Genomic DNA, 18,185 nt, shown 5'->3' on the forward strand with positions numbered 1-18,185 from the left:
TATCAAATGACAACATAAAGGAGTACAACTTAATGATCAGCTTATGATTTTTTTTTTTTTTGTACAATGGCTAGGCTAGACTAGTAACGTAAATATTTCACAACTAAAATGTGAACATGAACAAGTTTCTAAGTTATTTTTAATGGTATGTAACAAAGTGAATAGCAAAACATCTAATAATAATATTAGTATGTCTAAATCTAATATTACATTCCTTTTGGTTTTGCAACATTGTGTAAATTGATAGGATGTACCTGAAGGAACGTGTAGCCCTTAATATATGTTGGGTGACTATTGCGGTAGTCCTTGATTCCATCCTCTAGGAATTGTAGGAAAAACTTCACTTAATTTTTTCTGGACAACAACATCACTATCCCAAATTTTGTCCCATAAGTCATGCATCCTATCGAGTTTTTGAATTCCTCACCAATGGGTAGATTATGGAGGTTCTCTTCCAACAACTACATATTGTAAGTGCAATTTTTCATTGCTCTCCTATTATGAACAACAACGTCCACACCAATGCTTAGGATGCCCATGATCTCACTCACATCTTCAAGAGTTACCAGGGCAACAATTCTTGTGGCCATATGTAAGTGGTGGTAGCCAATGTCATAATTGGCAATGATCCACTAGATTAGTTCATAACTGAGCTCTTTGCAAGCCAATTGGATGAATCCCCCGAAGCCCGTTTTAGCAATGAAATCTTTCTTCTCAATTGGTAGTGCGTGAGCATAAATTTCTTACCCGAGCAATAGGACTTTGATTACTTAACCTACAATATCAAACATTAGAAAGACCTTAAAAACAGGTGGGAATCATGAAGTTATGGCTTAAGGTTCAAATTTATAAATAAAAAAAATGTTAAAACAAGTGCATTTATAAACCTTTTTGATAAAATTAACTAAATGAATGGAGAAGTTTTTATTAAATTTTTAATGAGTTTTCAAGTTCTCAAGAAAAAAAAATTAAAAGTTTTTATTAAATTGAATTCGCGAATAAGCTTTTGTCTTATGGTCAGATGATGATTCAAATGAATAGCCTATACGCCATGATTACAATAATATATAACTAAATTCATATTACAATAACACAAAAATTCACGTTACAATGAATCTAATAGATATAAAATAAAGATACTCATATGAATGTAAATTATCAAGGATCAGATTTGATTTATTTTAAATTTTTTAAATAATAAATCATGATAAAACCAAAATTATGAAGAACAATTGATTATTGAAAAGGATTTTTCAAGGCTTCTCAATTTTTTCATGCCTAAGCAATCTCACTCTAAGCCATCCTCTGTCACAACAATCTGATTTTTTATTTTTTTATTTTTTTTATTTTTGGCCCTGAGGATTGAGCTGCAAGGCATAGCAAATGGAAGAGAGTTTGAGATTAGCAGTCCAGTTGGCCATTTACCACGCTTTCTGTTTCTTCTAGATTCCAACCCTATAAGCCTTCTTCAATATTATTTGGGCTTTTTAGGTTCCAAAATTGAAGGAAAACAAGGTGTAGACGTTTTGGAATGAGAGAAAGAGTTTAGGATTTTTTGGTTTCATACAATGAGGAAGTAAAGGCAGGTTAGGGTTTTTTTCATTTCCCAAATTGAGAAGAAAACAAGGAAACTTAGCGTTTGGTTTCGATATGGAGATGAAGACGAGGTTACTTTTCCCTTTTCTTTGGTCTCCTACTCTTTTAGGCACTTGGGCAGGAGAGAGTTTGGGAAGGCAACTTAGGTTCTGAATGTCCTATTATTTTGCTTATGTTGACATATATTTTCTTAGACTTAAAAAAGTATATGTCATGGTATGCTATTTTAATGGGTAGTAAAGACTTGTACAATTTAACCATAAGCAATTATGACATATGTGTAAATGGAAAATGATAAGCATGGCTTATGAGAGATTATCTTGACTTAAAATTATAAGTCAATGTATTGTTTTTATAGAATATCTAAGTCTACATGACTTATAATTTACAAGTCAAGTTACATCATTTAAATTATATGTCAAGGTTGCTTATCATATCAAAACCTGATGACCATCTTGAAAGAGCTTAGAGTTTGAAGCTTCTTTCTCCAAACCTTAACCTAACCTAGCGCTTTCTATCCCCTTTTACATTGATTGTCAATTCTACTATATCACTCTGAAAGCTGCTCAAGATGAGGCTTCTAAGTAGACAAGGTTAGCTAATGCTTTCAATTGAATGTGAGGTTACTACATAACATGCATCAAGTGGTATAGGATTTAGTAGCATAGATCTATTGAATCGATGAGTATTTTACCTCTTGTTTCTTCAAAGGATTTATTTTATATATTTTTTGAAAATTTATTTATTTATTTGATTTTTTATCTCTCTATTGTCATCTCTAATGGCTTGAGATAAACCAATTAAAACTCTTTATTTCTCTCTTTAGTTTTCTCTCTCTTCTCTCTTCTTTTCTTCTCCAATTGAAAAGTAAAATATCATATCAACATTTTCCTTGATTCTCTAGTCTTTAATTTTCCCTCTATGACACGACCCTTGACTTTATCAAGCTCCCAACCATTTAATCAAGACCATTTCTCTCAAAAAACCTAAAATATCACAACAAAAGTAATTTCTTTTGCAGTGTTCTTCCTTCTTGGCTTCAATTCCATCTCTTAGTGTTCGTCAATGCACTAAGTGTACTAAATTTTGTGATATGTGGATAACTATCTTGTGCAATTGAGAAGCCACGAGAGTGGAGATGAAGGAATTAGAGTTCGATTTTGCAATGGATTTGAGGCAAACCCTTATGCAAGATGAGACTAACCTCGAATTCATATACAACGAGCTATTAGGAGTTGAAACCCTGATATGGTGGTGGGCAATGTACATATGTGCTACTAATTGTTAATAATTTCCGTAGACATACTTCACATATATTTAAGTTAAATATATAACATATTTAAAAATCTGGACAAAAAAAAAAAAAAAATCATACTAAGTTTAAGGCCTATAATTGCCCTTTAGAAAAGAAAAAAAAAAAGTATAGGAAACCAAAATGCATGTTAAGTGTAATACTTGGATTTTATGTCCGATATGAATCCAAAATGTAAAAGATCTAACTAAAGATGTTAAGAAACTAACCTCTCTTAAATATTTGAGGGAGTACAAGTTCGCTATAAAAGAAACTTATGATGAACTTTTTACTATAGAAACATAGATTAAAGAAGAAATTGTAACATTTTATATTGATTATTTATATACTAGTTCCTCTACATAAACAAACAAGTCATGAACCTTCATCTAGAAAAACAACAGGTAAAATACTTGAAATAAAAAAAAAAACAAATTGTTAAAACCAACGAACAAGGTGCATGAATAGTCAATTAATATGCATCATTAAAATAATAAATAATGATATTACATGTTAAGAAAATTATTGTTTTTGCAAGTTCAATAATAGTGCAACCCAAATTGTAATGAAATAAAATGAAGAATGAGTAAATAAAAATGTGGTATACATACCATTTGTTATGTAGGTCACTCACAAATGGTACACATCATTGTCTAGACAAATATTATCAAAAACGAATTCACCAACTTTATTTAGGTCAACAACAATCATCTGAACTACAAATTTAAGTCTTTTTAGTCTAATACATTCCTGTACGTTTAAGTGTTGCTAGGGTTAATCAATGGACCCGTTTAGACTACTTTCGTCCCAATGTTGGGTGTAAAGGATTAGCATGGGAAGTGATGCGACTCATGGTAGCTTAGCTTTAAAGGCGTATCAACAAAATTTATACCTTAAATACTATTACTAAAGTAGCCAAGCTACTATAGCATAGTGGTTCTAGGATCGTTCACTGGGAAGGGTTTTCGCAAACACAAGTGATATTCAAATTAGGAAAATAGGTGATTTTCTTATGGATGTTAGCTTTAAAAGAAGATGAAAATGTTTTAAAGAGATTTAAACTAACTTAAGCTAACATTAAAGACTAAAATGAAAGGGTGTAAAAACAAGTTTCTCAAAGATAAGATAGCTATGCTCTGGCTCTTATGCAAATTGGAAATCTCAGGATAGGCTCCTCGCGTTGGGGTTGCAACTATGGTGATGCTTGCTTCCCGAACCGGTATGGATTTAGCAAATCAAGTTTTAATCCTTTAAAATGGCAAAACAGATGGTAGTGAATTTTATCAATGGTTATTCACCTTAGACTTCCTTTGAATGGCTCGTAAGAGATAACTAATGGTCTAAAGCCAAAAGCTTACCAAATATTGGCAACTCAAAGTCATTCCAGGTGATAAACTCACCTTTCAATGGCCATTGAAATTGGTTCTAACGGATTAATGCAAAACTTGGAATTGAAAACCTCACCTTCCAATAGCTCGTAGGAGATAACTAATGGATAGAAATCCAAAAGCTTATCAAGTATTGGCCGTTGGAAGTTGTCCAAAGGAAATAAAAACCAAAATTTACATTAATGAACCATTAATGAAAAACGACTACCTTACCTTCCGGGTGCGAGAAATTTCCATGGGATTGCATCCAAGCCATCACATAACATCCATACTTTGAGAAACTTAAAGGTTTTAGCCAATCATCCTCTGAGGAAAAGCCCTCAGAGGCTGTTTGGCTACTAAGAAAATGAGAAAGAAAAGAGAAAAGAAGAAAAACAGAGCTTTATATAATTCTAATTTAATCTACAGAGGATCGATCACCCCATCCATCCATTTTCCAATCTCCCCTTTTGGAGGTGTTGTGCACCTCTATATATAGCAAAATTACAAGATAAAGCCTTATGATGGCTGAATACAAGGTTACAAAAGGAATTTACATGAGAAAATATCAAGCTACAAATATCTGAGAAGTCGGTGGTGCGTGCGTGGAGAAACAGAGGAAATTCGGCATTTTCGCAATGTGCCTAAATCCTCCTTGCGAAATTTCGCAAGGAGAAATTCACCTTGCGAAATTTTCACAAGATTTGATGCAGTTGTCTTCCGAAGGCCATATCTTCCTCATTTCAGCTCCAAATTGTACACGGTTTGAAGCGTTGGATTCTTGACTTCCTGAGCTTTGAAATGGTATATAGCATGTAGAAAATGGACTTCGGGAAGTGCTCCAAAAGTTCGAAAGAAGACTGCAGCTGCTGTCCTCTGTTTTCCTCTTCTCCATTTGTTTTTCCTCTTTGCATTCTCTTTGCTTGTGCTCGTGTTTCCACTTGAAATTCAAGCCTGTAAACTTCCAAAATCCTTGCTTTAACTTGTCCAATTAGCTCCTCCATCATTTGGCATGCTTGAATTGATTCATAAGCTGATAAAAACATGTAAACTTGCCACAAAATGGTTAAAACCAATTACTAAGGACCTTAATGAATTAATTGGGTTAAATGAATATGATTACTACACAAAGGTGCTTAAAACCATTATAATTAGGTCTACAAAATAGCACTTTTTGGTAGTAATCAGGAAGGAATGTAACTAAAAAGTTAAGGCTTACAAAAAGTCAAGAGGAAAAGTTCCTTTTGATTCATTGTAAGGTATATGTTTGTTTTATAGGTTGTTCTTTGGTATATATCCACTATTTATTTTGGGGGTACCTACCTACATTTGTCCCCAACAATAAAATGACATGTCATTGAAAATAAAAAATAAAACTTATGAAACCGGTAAAGATGACCTATTTGTGAGAAATAATCGCATGCATCTCGTACATATTTAAATATTATAACTTTTTTATAATTTATTATTAAATATCAAATATAATTTGTTATTTAATGAACTACCTAACATTTATCTAAAAAAAGAAAATTCTACCAACTACCTTTATACACTCATTATTCAAAAAGGGATACTAATTTAATATGAAAATTAAATAGTTTCAACTGTTATATTAGAAAATATGTGGGATGTCTTTTGATAAATCAAATTTGAAGATCTAGTTTGAAACTTTTTGAGGAAGAAAGAAAGAAAAATTGTATTCCATGAAGAAGATGAAGGATTTCAAGTGATTACAAGTGTCAAATTTAATATTTGATATTTTTTATTTAAATATAAATTTTGTAGGTAGAAATGTTATGTTAAATAACAAATATATAATGATTTATAAAATTTAGATTTTAGAATTTTTTATGATTTTATTATTAACAAAATTAAGATAATTTAATCTTTTGTTATCAAATTATTATTACTATTTTTATATCATTTTTTTGTAGAAGGAAAACTAAAATTTTTGTTTCTTGAGAAGATATTGTATGAAGGATTTCAAGTGATTACAAGTGTTAAAGGTAACATTTGATTTTTTTTTATTTAAATATAAATTACGTATATAGAAATGTCATGTTAAATAACATTTAAATATGTAATGATTTATAAGATTTAGATTTTTGAATTTTTTATGAGTTATTATTAATCAAATTGAGACAATTTAGTCATTTATTATAAAATTGTCATCAATATTTTTATATCATTTTTTTTTGTATTCATAGATTAAATTTGAAGATGAAGTTTTATATATCTTGAAGAAGGAAAATAAGAATTTTTGTTTCTTGGGAAGATATTATATGAAAGATTCCAAGTGATTACCAGTGTTAAAGGTAAAATTGATTCTTTTTTATTTATTTAAATATAAATTTTGTAGATAGAAATGTCATGTTAAATAGGGTATATAAACAATGTGAGAATGTGTATAAACAATGTGAGATAAGGTACAAACAATATGAGAAGGGGTATGAATAATGTGAGAAGGGGTACAAACAATGGGAGAAAGGGTACAAACAATATGAGAGAGAGTACAAACAATGTGAGAGATGGTACAAAATATGTGAGAAATGGTATAAATAATGTAAGAGATGGTACAAAAAATATGAGATGAGGTAAGAATGATGTGAAATAGTGTATGAACAATGTGAGAGAGGGTACAAAGAATGTGAGATGGGGTACTAACATTGTGAGAGGGGGTACGAACATTGTGAGAGGGGATATGAACATTGTGAGAAAAGGTACGAACAATGTGAGATGAGGTACAAACAATGTGAGAGAGTGTACAAACATTATAAGAGAGGGTATGAACATTATGAGAGGAGATAGAAACAATGTGAAAGAGGGTACGAACATTGTGAGATGAAGTACAGACATTATGAGAGCGAGTACACACATTGTGAGAGGGTGTACGAACATTGTGAGAAGGGGTACGAACATTGTGAAAAATGGTACAAGGATTGTGAGAGAGGGTACAAACATTGTAAGAGGAGGTATGAACAATGTGAGAGAGGGTACAAACATTGTGAGAAGGGGTATGAACAATGTGAGATAAAGTACAAACAATATGAGATAGAGTATGAACAATGTGAGAGATGATACAAACAATGTGAGAGATGGTATAAACATTGTGAAAAGGGGTGAGAACAATGTGAGAGATATATGAATATTATGAAAGAGTGTATGAACATGGTAAGATATGGTACGAACAATGTGAGAGATGGTATGAACAATTTTATTAAACAAATTAAGATAATTTAGTTATTTGTTATCAAATTCAATATTTTTATATCATTTTTTTTTATATTTAAGGATTATAAAATATTATTCATATCTTTATTAAAAAAATGTGAGAAAAGACATGAATGATTTTGATATATGATATGAAACATGTGAAACAAGGTATGAAATGATATAAAATATTTATTTATTTTAAAAACCAAATTGATAACAAATATGATTAGGTAATGTAATTTTCTAATTACTCTTTCTTTTATATATCGGTTTCGTCATAGATATGATGGACAAATACAGAGGAAAGTAATTCATTATCAATTTGAATGATGAAGACTTTAGTTACCAATATGATAGCAATATGAAAATTGAGTCTAATGAAGAGGTCATGCTAGGTTCAAAGAAGATTTTGAATGGTTTAACACTTGAAGATGTATGGAAAATGGAGTTCAGCTTAATAGAGGAGGTAGAAGAATTTTATAATTTATTTCCTAACGTTACTAGATTCGGTGTTAGAAAGGATGATGTAGAATGAGATAAGAATCAAAATATAATATCTCGTAAGTGGGTTTGCTCAAAAGAAGGATATTGACAAAGAGTGTGTTTGGAGAATGAAAATTGAAAATGAGAACCTAAGGCAATAACTAGAGTTGGTTGTGAGCCAACATTTCATATTGGGTTTGACAAACAAGTGAACAAAGTGGATTGTGAGGGAGTTTATGACCGATCATAATCATCCTTTGGTGGAACAAAAAAATATCCAATTCCTTTGTTCTCATACGATCATGAAAAATGTAGATAACACTTAATTGAATACAATGCGAGGTGTTGGCATGAGAACTAGCCAAATTATGGATTACATGGAGCAACAATCAGGTGGATGTAACAATGTTGGCTTCACAAAAAAAGATCTCTATAACAATGCTAATGTTAATCGTAGAGTTCAAATAAGAAATGGTGATGCAGAGGGTGCTTTGGCTTGCTTGTGTGGAAAGGCTTAAATGGATCATCATTTTATTACAAGTACAATGTTGATGAAGACAATCGTCTAGCAAATCTATTTTGGGTAGATTCTACAAGTAGATTGGATTACACTTGTTTAGGAGATGTGTTAGCATTTGATACAACTTATCAGACTAATGCTTATAAAAATCCATTGGTCATACTAGTTGACATTAACCATCACCATCAAACTATAGTGATTGGATGTGCATTATTGGTAGATGAGAGTGCTAGCACTTATACATGGATCTTGGAGACATTTCTTGATGCAATGTATAACAAAAGGCCTCTTTCTATTATTACTTATGGGGATAAAGCAATGCGTTAAGCCATTAAGAGGATATTTTCATACTCTTATCATCGATTATGTGCTTGGCATATTCAACACAATGCATTCACTAATGTCCATGTCAAAGATTTTACTAATCATTTTTCTAAGTGCATGTTCATGGAAGACATCATTGAAGAATTTGAATGTGCATGAAATGATTTGTTGGAAATGTTTATTCTTCATGGACATAAGTGGGTGATATATATGTTAAGCGTTCCAGATAGGCAAAAGCTTATTTAAGGGTTTTTTTTTTTTTCCAAGTGTGAATAGCACGCAAAGGTGTGAAAGCATGAATGCATACCTGAATCATTTCCTTAAAAGTCGTTTGAAGCTGTTTGAGTTTGTGAATAATTTTGATAGAGCACTCTCACATATTTGTCATAATGAGGCAAATGCAAAGTTTGAGACACACCATCCTTCAGTTGTTCTAACAACCAAACTCTATGCACTTGAGAAACATGCAAAGATTGTTTTCACAAGGCAATCTTTTCTTAAATTTAGGGATAAGATGAAGAATGAAAAATTGTTTTTCCCTGTCGATACAAAAAATCATGGAGATTATCATGTCCATCAATTGACCAAGTTTAGAAGCCTTGACAAGTTCTGGAAAGTATGTTATGGTAATGGTGATTAGTCTATGAAATGTACTTGTATAATGTTTAATTTAAGTCAATTGGTTTTTCATATCCCCACATGATTGTTGTAATGAAGATAGAACACCTTGAAGAAATACCCGATATTTGTATTATGAAAAGGTGGTCTAAGTTAGCAAAAGAAATGATCCAAGTTCATCATGACAATGAAAGTCAAGGCGATGCGACTAACATCATACAATATGATGCACTTAGCTCTATGTGCTCATGGATGTCTTATTTTGCATCTCAATCAAAAATTTTTTTTTAAAGAGACTAGATGTGAAATTCAAAGACTCACTTGTCAAATGGAAGAACTTTGTAAAAATTCAGTGGAAGAAGGTGAATGAGAAGATTTGAAAGCTACAAACACCATGTTTAAGATCCTAACATTGTAAAGACCAAAGATAATCCAAGTACCTTAAAAGACAAATGTAAGAAACCAAGGCATTGTGAGAAATGTAAGAAAATAGGACACACTATTCAAAAATGTCCAAAGTTTGTTAAGATTCACAATGCATCCATCCACATTGAAGATTCAATTAAAGAAATGGTATATTCAAACTCATCACTAAATTTATTAATTATTCACTTTATATTTATTTTTATTTGGTTAAATTGATTTTTTTTTTCATGATAATATATGGGGACATGCCTTCATTACTAAATCACAACATGGAAGGTCGATCAAGACATGAGACAAATGAGTTTACTCAAAATGTAAGTCTAACTTTTTTTTTTTATTAAGTTTTATTACGATGTACAAAATATTCTTTATGAAAGTAATTGAAAAATTAAATCATACTACATGAAACAATTGACACATTTCAAAATGGTTGAGAAACAAGCTTATATGATTCATGGCTCGGGTTACATCCACCAAATTAGTTTACAAGCCAAGCAAGAGTCATAAAGTAACTTATCTAAAATATATATCATTTATTTGTATATTGAAATAAAATATCGTTTATGTTAATATAGGGAGACATGCCTTCATTACTAAATCACAACATGGAAAGTGGATAAGACATGAGACAAATGAATTTTCTCAAAATAAAAATTTAACATTTTTTTTTGTAAGTTTATCATGATGTGCAAAATATTCTTTATGAGAGTAATTGAAAAATTAAATCATATTACAGGAAACACTTGGCACATTTCAGAATAGTCTAGAAACAAGCTTATATGATTTATGGCTCGGGTTACATCCACCAAATTACTTCACAAACCAAGTAAAAGTCATATAGAAACTTATTTAAACCACATGTCATTTATCCATATATTGAATGAAGTTCCTAAGCATTTAATATTAAGTCATATATATAACTATAAATATTTCAATGTAGGTTACTATGAACCACTTTACATCCAAATTTTCGAGATCAAGTTCTTCATATCAAAACCAATGAGTGCTACTACAATGTAAAAAATCATGTAGACAAAAAATCAACTCTTGATTGTATTCTATACTCTTCTTCTCTTGCTTTTTGTATGATTATGAATTTTACTTAGTATTATGGCTTTCTCACTATTTTCATCATCAAACACTAATTCAATTGCCGACTTGTGCCTTGCAAGTGTAGACTCCCAATGGAAAGGGGTTGAATTTGAGTCCATGTATTCTGATCTTTGTATATGATTAATGACATATACTCCATAATCCCACCTAACATAAACAATGAGACAAAATTTATCTAGTTAGTACATAGTAATATTATTTTGAACACATTATATTTGATAAAATAGTTATACTTGTTTACCCATTGTCTTGCACATGTACCATGTAGGTCTTTCAATAGGAAAACTTGATAAATTCTTGTCATGCTCATTGAGATTAAAAAAATGTGCACACTCTTCAACCTAACATATCATTATATCTTTTAGCAAAATAAAATATGTCAAGTTAACAACTAACACTAAAAATTAATAAAATTAATTAAAATGCATGTAAGACATATACCACTGTTTTCACACATGTAGTTCACATGTGATCCATTTCTTTAGATGATGATGAATCGAAAATATGAATATTACATTGATCAAAATTTATCACACACAAATATCAATGATCCGGACATGTATCATGCATCAATATGTGTATCTAAACAAAACACACATTTTAGCATTGATAATTATTTACAACTATAATATGAATACAACTTCATATATGTACCTTGTCACAATCCTTCATTTCATCCATGTGCTTGATAATATGTGAATATCTTGGTAGAATTTGACAATTTTCTACCACCATGCAAGATCATTTTCTATACAAAATAAACTATCACAATATTCATTAGGTTTCATTTTTTTCTTTAATAAGAAATATAATGGATGAACATACCATAAATGTAGTGGGTAAATAGCATCTCGTGGACCGTATTCCTTGAATTGCTTCTTAAAAGTATTGAGTTTGCATGCAAATACATTTATGATCTAAAAATTAAACACAAAAAATTAACAATATTAATTATGTAATAAAATTAATAAGAAGTGGGTTTATCCTTGTATTCCTCACCATATCTAGCAATTTTTGTCTAGGCCCTAAAGTAAAAAAGTCTTCCTGATTTGCATCCTCATATTGAAAATTAACAAGTTCACTGCAAAATATAAGGTATTTAATAAGTATAACTTTTAAAACATGACATGCATAAACAAGGTTTAAAATATCGATAATCACGGATATATTGGTATTTTAATTTTATGGATATACAGGAGATATATCGACGAATATTTTGGAAAAAAATTTCAATAGGCCTAATAATTGATCAAAACTCATGGAAATGTAAAAAAAAAAAAAAAAAAACCTCATAGCAATGTAATTAGAAGTATAATAGACATTTTAAAGTTATTTTGTTAAAGAATTTGATATATATGTATGATATGATTTGCGATATTAGATGTAATTATATCATGTTGATCAATAAGAAATGTGAATTTTGTAATTGTACATTCATTATAAAGCCACACGAAAGACTTGATTTCATTAAATATTAATAATTTGTACATATTACATTGTAATTACCCTTTAATACCAAAAGGAGGACCAATGTGGTTCAATGAAATTGGTAGATGAAGAAACCCCATCTTATTGTTGGAGACAATATTGGTACCAACTCATTGAGCCTCGATAATATTAGTTAAAAATTTTAACATGCCTCATATATATCTCTTAAGTCCTGCACAATATCTCTACATAGATAGGATACTCGAGGTTCACCCATGTGTTCATGTCAAATCCTCTTTACATCTGGTATGGAACTTGGTATGACATTTATGCAGAATGGGAATAGCTCAACATACCATACTCTTCATTGGTTGAACTTGAAGGTTGACCAACTCATCACATAAAGAGGGTATGCGTCAACCACATTCGAGGAGTCACTAAATTGAGTCCCTATACTCATAGATTCCATGGATGAAAATCTTTTTTTTTTTTTTTTCCATCAAAATTTTGGGTTTCGACGATTGGTGATACGAAATGTTGACGGGAGGAATTTCATTAAATTTCGATCAAAATCTCCAAAAAAATAAGCTTCAGGCAAAAAATTGACAAAATCTTCAAAAAATCATCAACCATTGCAATTAATTAGCAAAATTTCGGTTTGTATCGTCAATTTTTCATCTATTTTTTGAAAAAATCGACGCCTTCATCTACTTGCTTGGTCCTCTGATCCGACAGCTCCTAACTTCCCCACATTGATTTGACGGTCTAGATTTGGTTGGAGTTAGGCGCCTTCATTTGCTTCCCTGGTCCTCTGATCTGACAACTCCCAGCTTTGCCACGTTGATCTAACGATCCAGATTTGGTCCGAGCTCCAATAGTCAATTTCATGTGCATCTTATGGTCCAAATTGAATTTGGATGTGATCCAATTGCCAGAATTGAATCCCACATCTATATGATGATCCAATGGTTATATTTCACCTAGATTTCGATCCAATAGCTATTTTGGCCCAATTTTTTTTTTTTTCTATAAATAGCTCATTTTTTACCAATTTCATCAACATTTCATCTTTAATCTTTAATTGCTCCCAAGGTTACTTTTTTTTTTTTTTAAAGGTATGTTTGTTTTAAATTTTAATTATTTTTGTATTGAAGTGTAATTAATTAGTACATCAATTCTTTTTCTTTTCATTTGTAATTAATTAGTACATTTTTTAATTCTTGAATGAATTTGTAGATTTTCTTAGAATTAATTTAGCTTAGTTAATTTATTAAGTTAATTAACAATATTAGTAGCTTCCCAATTTCTTCAATTTTTTTTTCAATTGTAATTAATTAGTACATTTTTTAACTCTTGAATGAACTAGTAGATTTTCATAGAATTAATTTAGCTTAGTTAATTTATTAAGTTAATTAACAATATTAGTAGCTTCTCAATTTCTTCAATTTTTTTTTTCTTTTCAATCGTAATTAATTAGTGCATTTGAATTAATTAGTACATTTTTTTAACTCTTGAATGAATTACTAGATTTTCTTAGAAGTAATTTAGTTAAGTTAATTAACAATATTAGTAGCTTCCCAATTTCTTCAATTTTTTTTCTTTTCAATCGTAATTAATTAGTACATTTGAATTAATTAGTACATTTTTTTAACTCTTGAATGAATTAGTAGATTTTCATAGAATTAATTTAGCTTAGTTAATTTATTAAGTTAATTAACAATATTAGTAGTTTCCCAATTTCTTCAATTTTTTTTCTTTTCAATCGTAATTAATTAGTACATTTGAATTAATTACTACATTTTTTTAACTCTTGAATGAATTAGTATATTTTCATAGAATTAATTTAGTTTAGTTAATTTATTAAGTTTATTAACAATATTAGTAGTTTCTCAATTTCTTCAATATTTTTTTTCAATCATAATTAATTAGTACATTTGCAATAAGTTTATTTTTAATTACTTGTTTAATTTAAATTTTTATTCAATTGTAATTAAATAGTATATGTTCAATAGATTTGCAATGACTAGTATAAGTGGAAGTAGAGGTGGAGGTGGTGGGAGTGGCATGTTCGGTCGAGATGTAGCTTGGAAGTATTGTTCACCAGTAGAGGGGAACCAAAATTGGACAATTTGTAATTTTTGTGGACTATTAATGAAAAGTGGAGGCATTAATCAATTCAAGTATCATTTAGCGCATGGAGACCCGAATAACAACACAAAAAAGTATCCTATAGTGCCACCTGAAGTGAAAGAAGAGATACGAGAGATGTTACATGAAAAAAAGTAAAGCAAAAGCAATGAAAACTACACATATTGAAGAGATCTAGGCCCAATTACATGGCACTATGGGGGCCAGGCATACGCATCATGGACAATGATGATGATGAAGATGAAGAAGTGTATATGTATCTAGTAGATATGCACTTAGATGAGTAGGATGGCTATTGAGAAGTAGTTTGTGCATCAAAGGCAACAGAATGGGAGTGACAACAATATGAAACTATTATGGGAAGCAAGCATAAAACAGGGGAATCGTCACACCCTAGTGGTGCACCGACAATACAGAAATATCAAAGTACGCAACATTCAGACCCATCACCATCTATTGCACCTCCTTCTACAAGTCTTCTACAACAAGATAAAAAAATATTAAAGATATATTAAAGGGTGGTTCAATTAAAGAAACAATGGGACGCTTAATAAGCAAATTCTTCATTTATGATAGCATTGCACCCAATAAAGCAAACTCTTACCACTTCAAGAATATGATTATTGGTGCACAACAAGTAGTTAATTTCTAATTTCTCAAATTTTATATTGTTTCTTACCTTGAGTAGGTGTAGTCTTTTGTGTCATGTTTCAAATATGTCTTACATATGATTTGTAGGAATGGGAATCGAACCTCCATCTCCATATGAAATAAAGAATAAGTACTTGGAAATGGAGTACAAAGATATGGAAGCATATGTGAACCAACAAAGAGAGAAATGGGTGACATATGGTTGTACCATAATGTCAGATGGATGGACATGACCCACAAGATTAAGTATAATTAATTTCATGGTCTATTTAAAAGGGAGTACAGTGTTCCTTAAGTCAATTGATGCATCGAACAATATCAAAGACCACAAATAAATATACAAACTATTGAAGAATGTCATCAAAGAAGTCGGGGTAGATAATGTGGTCTAAATTTTCATAGATAACGGGTCAATGTTCATGACAACAGGGAAGGTGTTGATGAAGAAGTTTAACTTATATTGGACCCCATGTACGGTACATTGCATCGACTTAATGTTTGAAGACATCGGGAAAAGACCTAGTGTTGCAGATGTGATACGCAGTGACCACAAGATAACCAACTTCATTTACAATCATGGTTGGTTACTTGCAGAAATGAGAAAGTACTATGGTGGCGACATTGTTTGACCGAGAGCTACAAGGTTTACTATAAATTATATTGCTCTTGAAAGTCTTCTTAAAAAAAAATGTTGATTTGAAGAAATTGTTTGAGTGGTGAATGGGTACTACACAAGCTCAATCGGACAAAAATTGGACGAGATATGGAAAAATTAATGTTTGACCATCAGTATTGGGATAGAGTGACACATGTTGTTTCATACTTTGAGCCACTATACGTTGTGCTTTGAATCATGGATTCAAAAGTTGATCCCATAATGTTGTTTGTGTACGAGCTTATGCAAATGATGAAAGCGAATCTCATTCATCAACAAGTTGGTGATTGGATCTTCAAAATAATCAAAGATCGTTGGGGAAAAACATTAAAACATCTACTTCATGCGGCAGGTACTTAATTTTCATCAATTGTTACTTTGATTTTATTTCATTTTCTCTTATACAATACTAAATCTACATACTTTTATTGTAGCATACTTCTTGAATCCAAGGTTTCAATATAGGCCTGGAGTTGGTAGTGATCTGAATTTAATTCAAGCAGTCCATGACGTATTTGCTAAATTAGACCCAAATGTTGAATTGATTAGTGTGGACCTGCATTTTTCACGTGCGCCCCCACTCAATCGGCGAAACTCGCTTTTATTTGGTGAAAAATTTATTTTGGAAAAGTTGAAGTCACCACTTATTTTATTTTATTTTAAAAGGGCAAATAAAACAAGAAAGAAAACCTTAAAGAAGTGACTCCATAGTTTTTGGAAAAACGTGTCTTTGAAAAACCTGAGTCTAGGTCCATGGATCAGGTTACCTATTGGGAAGGTACCTCTAAAAAGGTAGCACCCTTCTAAGCCCTACAAAGGTCTCTACTGAATAAGTTGAGGGAAATGTGGCAATTAATTGATTAATTGAGGATACCTAGGTAGACTAAGGTGATTTCAAAAAATAACATGCCAAACAAGATCAAATCACAATAAAGGAGAGTTAGGATGCGTACCCAAACTACTTCTCAAACGTTATCATAAAACATCAGAGTTAGTATAGAAATATAGCACACAACATGTATTTAATCATAGCGAATCAAGCATACATTTAAGCGCCTAAGGATCACATCAAGCATAAATAAGGCTCACAACAACATGCATATTCATGGAATCCCAAAAAGTAATGATAGAGAGCGTACCTGGATATCATGCATAATTTATAAGATTCCTCAAAAAAAGAAAAGAAAAAAAAGGCTAGAGTGGTTAGGACAAGTATATATTATATAACACCTTTATTATGTCTAATATATAGTGCCAAAGCCAAAATCGAGCTAAGATAAATCAAATGACCCCAAGAATAGTAACAATTCCAAGTAAAGTATAAAACCATTAGCATGTAGTTAGAAAAGGAAGCATCATAAAACAAATTTCTAAAAATTGGATTAGAGTGGAATTTAATTACAAAAAATTTCAGAAAACAAATCCTACACATCTAGATCAACATACCGAAAGCCAAATACTCATTTAAAGGATAGATTGTAGCAAAGACACCTAAAGGTTCTACAAAGTCCAGATTAGATAAGAAAAAAGTGACATGCATAAATGATTTTTTTAAAAATAATAAATGATCACATAAAATCATAAAAAAAAAAAATCAGACATATATTTCAAAGTGTCTATATCACATAAAAAATGAATCCAGGGTCGGATAGTACTTAAAAATATTTTTAAAACACTTAACCTAATCAGATGTTCGGAATCCAGAATGCACAGTAGGCATGACTTTGAAAAATCATATCTCCCTCAAAAATGCGTATTTTTTAATTTTTTTATGTATCTAAGATCAATTTAAAGAAGCTTAAAATTGAGGAAAAATATCAAATCAAATTTAAAAAGTCTTCTGACATTTTATTTTTGCAAAAAGATCCCGGGTGTCCAGAACTGGGTGAAAACGGAGCCCCCCTAAAGACTCATTCATATCTTCCATTCCGGAATTGCTTTCTAACTCAAACGAAACTTTAAATTCAAGTTCAAGGAGTGAGAAAAGTTATAAAAATTTTGAATTTTTTTTTTTAAATATTCTAAAGTTGCTGAAACGAATTTTGAAACTAAAGGGTCAATGGTTGAGTGAAAAACTGGCAGCAAGAAATAAAAAGTTTTAATTTTTATTTTTTTTTTGGTGGGGGTTCCATCAAGCTTTTGTTCATGCAATGTAATCAAATTCCCCACTGAGATTGCATCCTGCTCTTGACATTCTGCACCTCATATCTACCTCCCATCCAAACAACATCTTAGTTTTGAACAGATGCTTTGGCCAGAGATTCTGAAAATTTTGGCTTGCAAGTGATTTTAGCAAAGTGCAAGAAATTCTACACTGAAGCAGCTGCTGAAACGCTGCATGGAATTAGATCA

Source organism: Vitis riparia, chromosome 3 (assembly GCF_004353265.1).
Source record: "Vitis riparia cultivar Riparia Gloire de Montpellier isolate 1030 chromosome 3, EGFV_Vit.rip_1.0, whole genome shotgun sequence".
Lineage (NCBI taxonomy): Eukaryota > Viridiplantae > Streptophyta > Magnoliopsida > Vitales > Vitaceae > Vitis > Vitis riparia.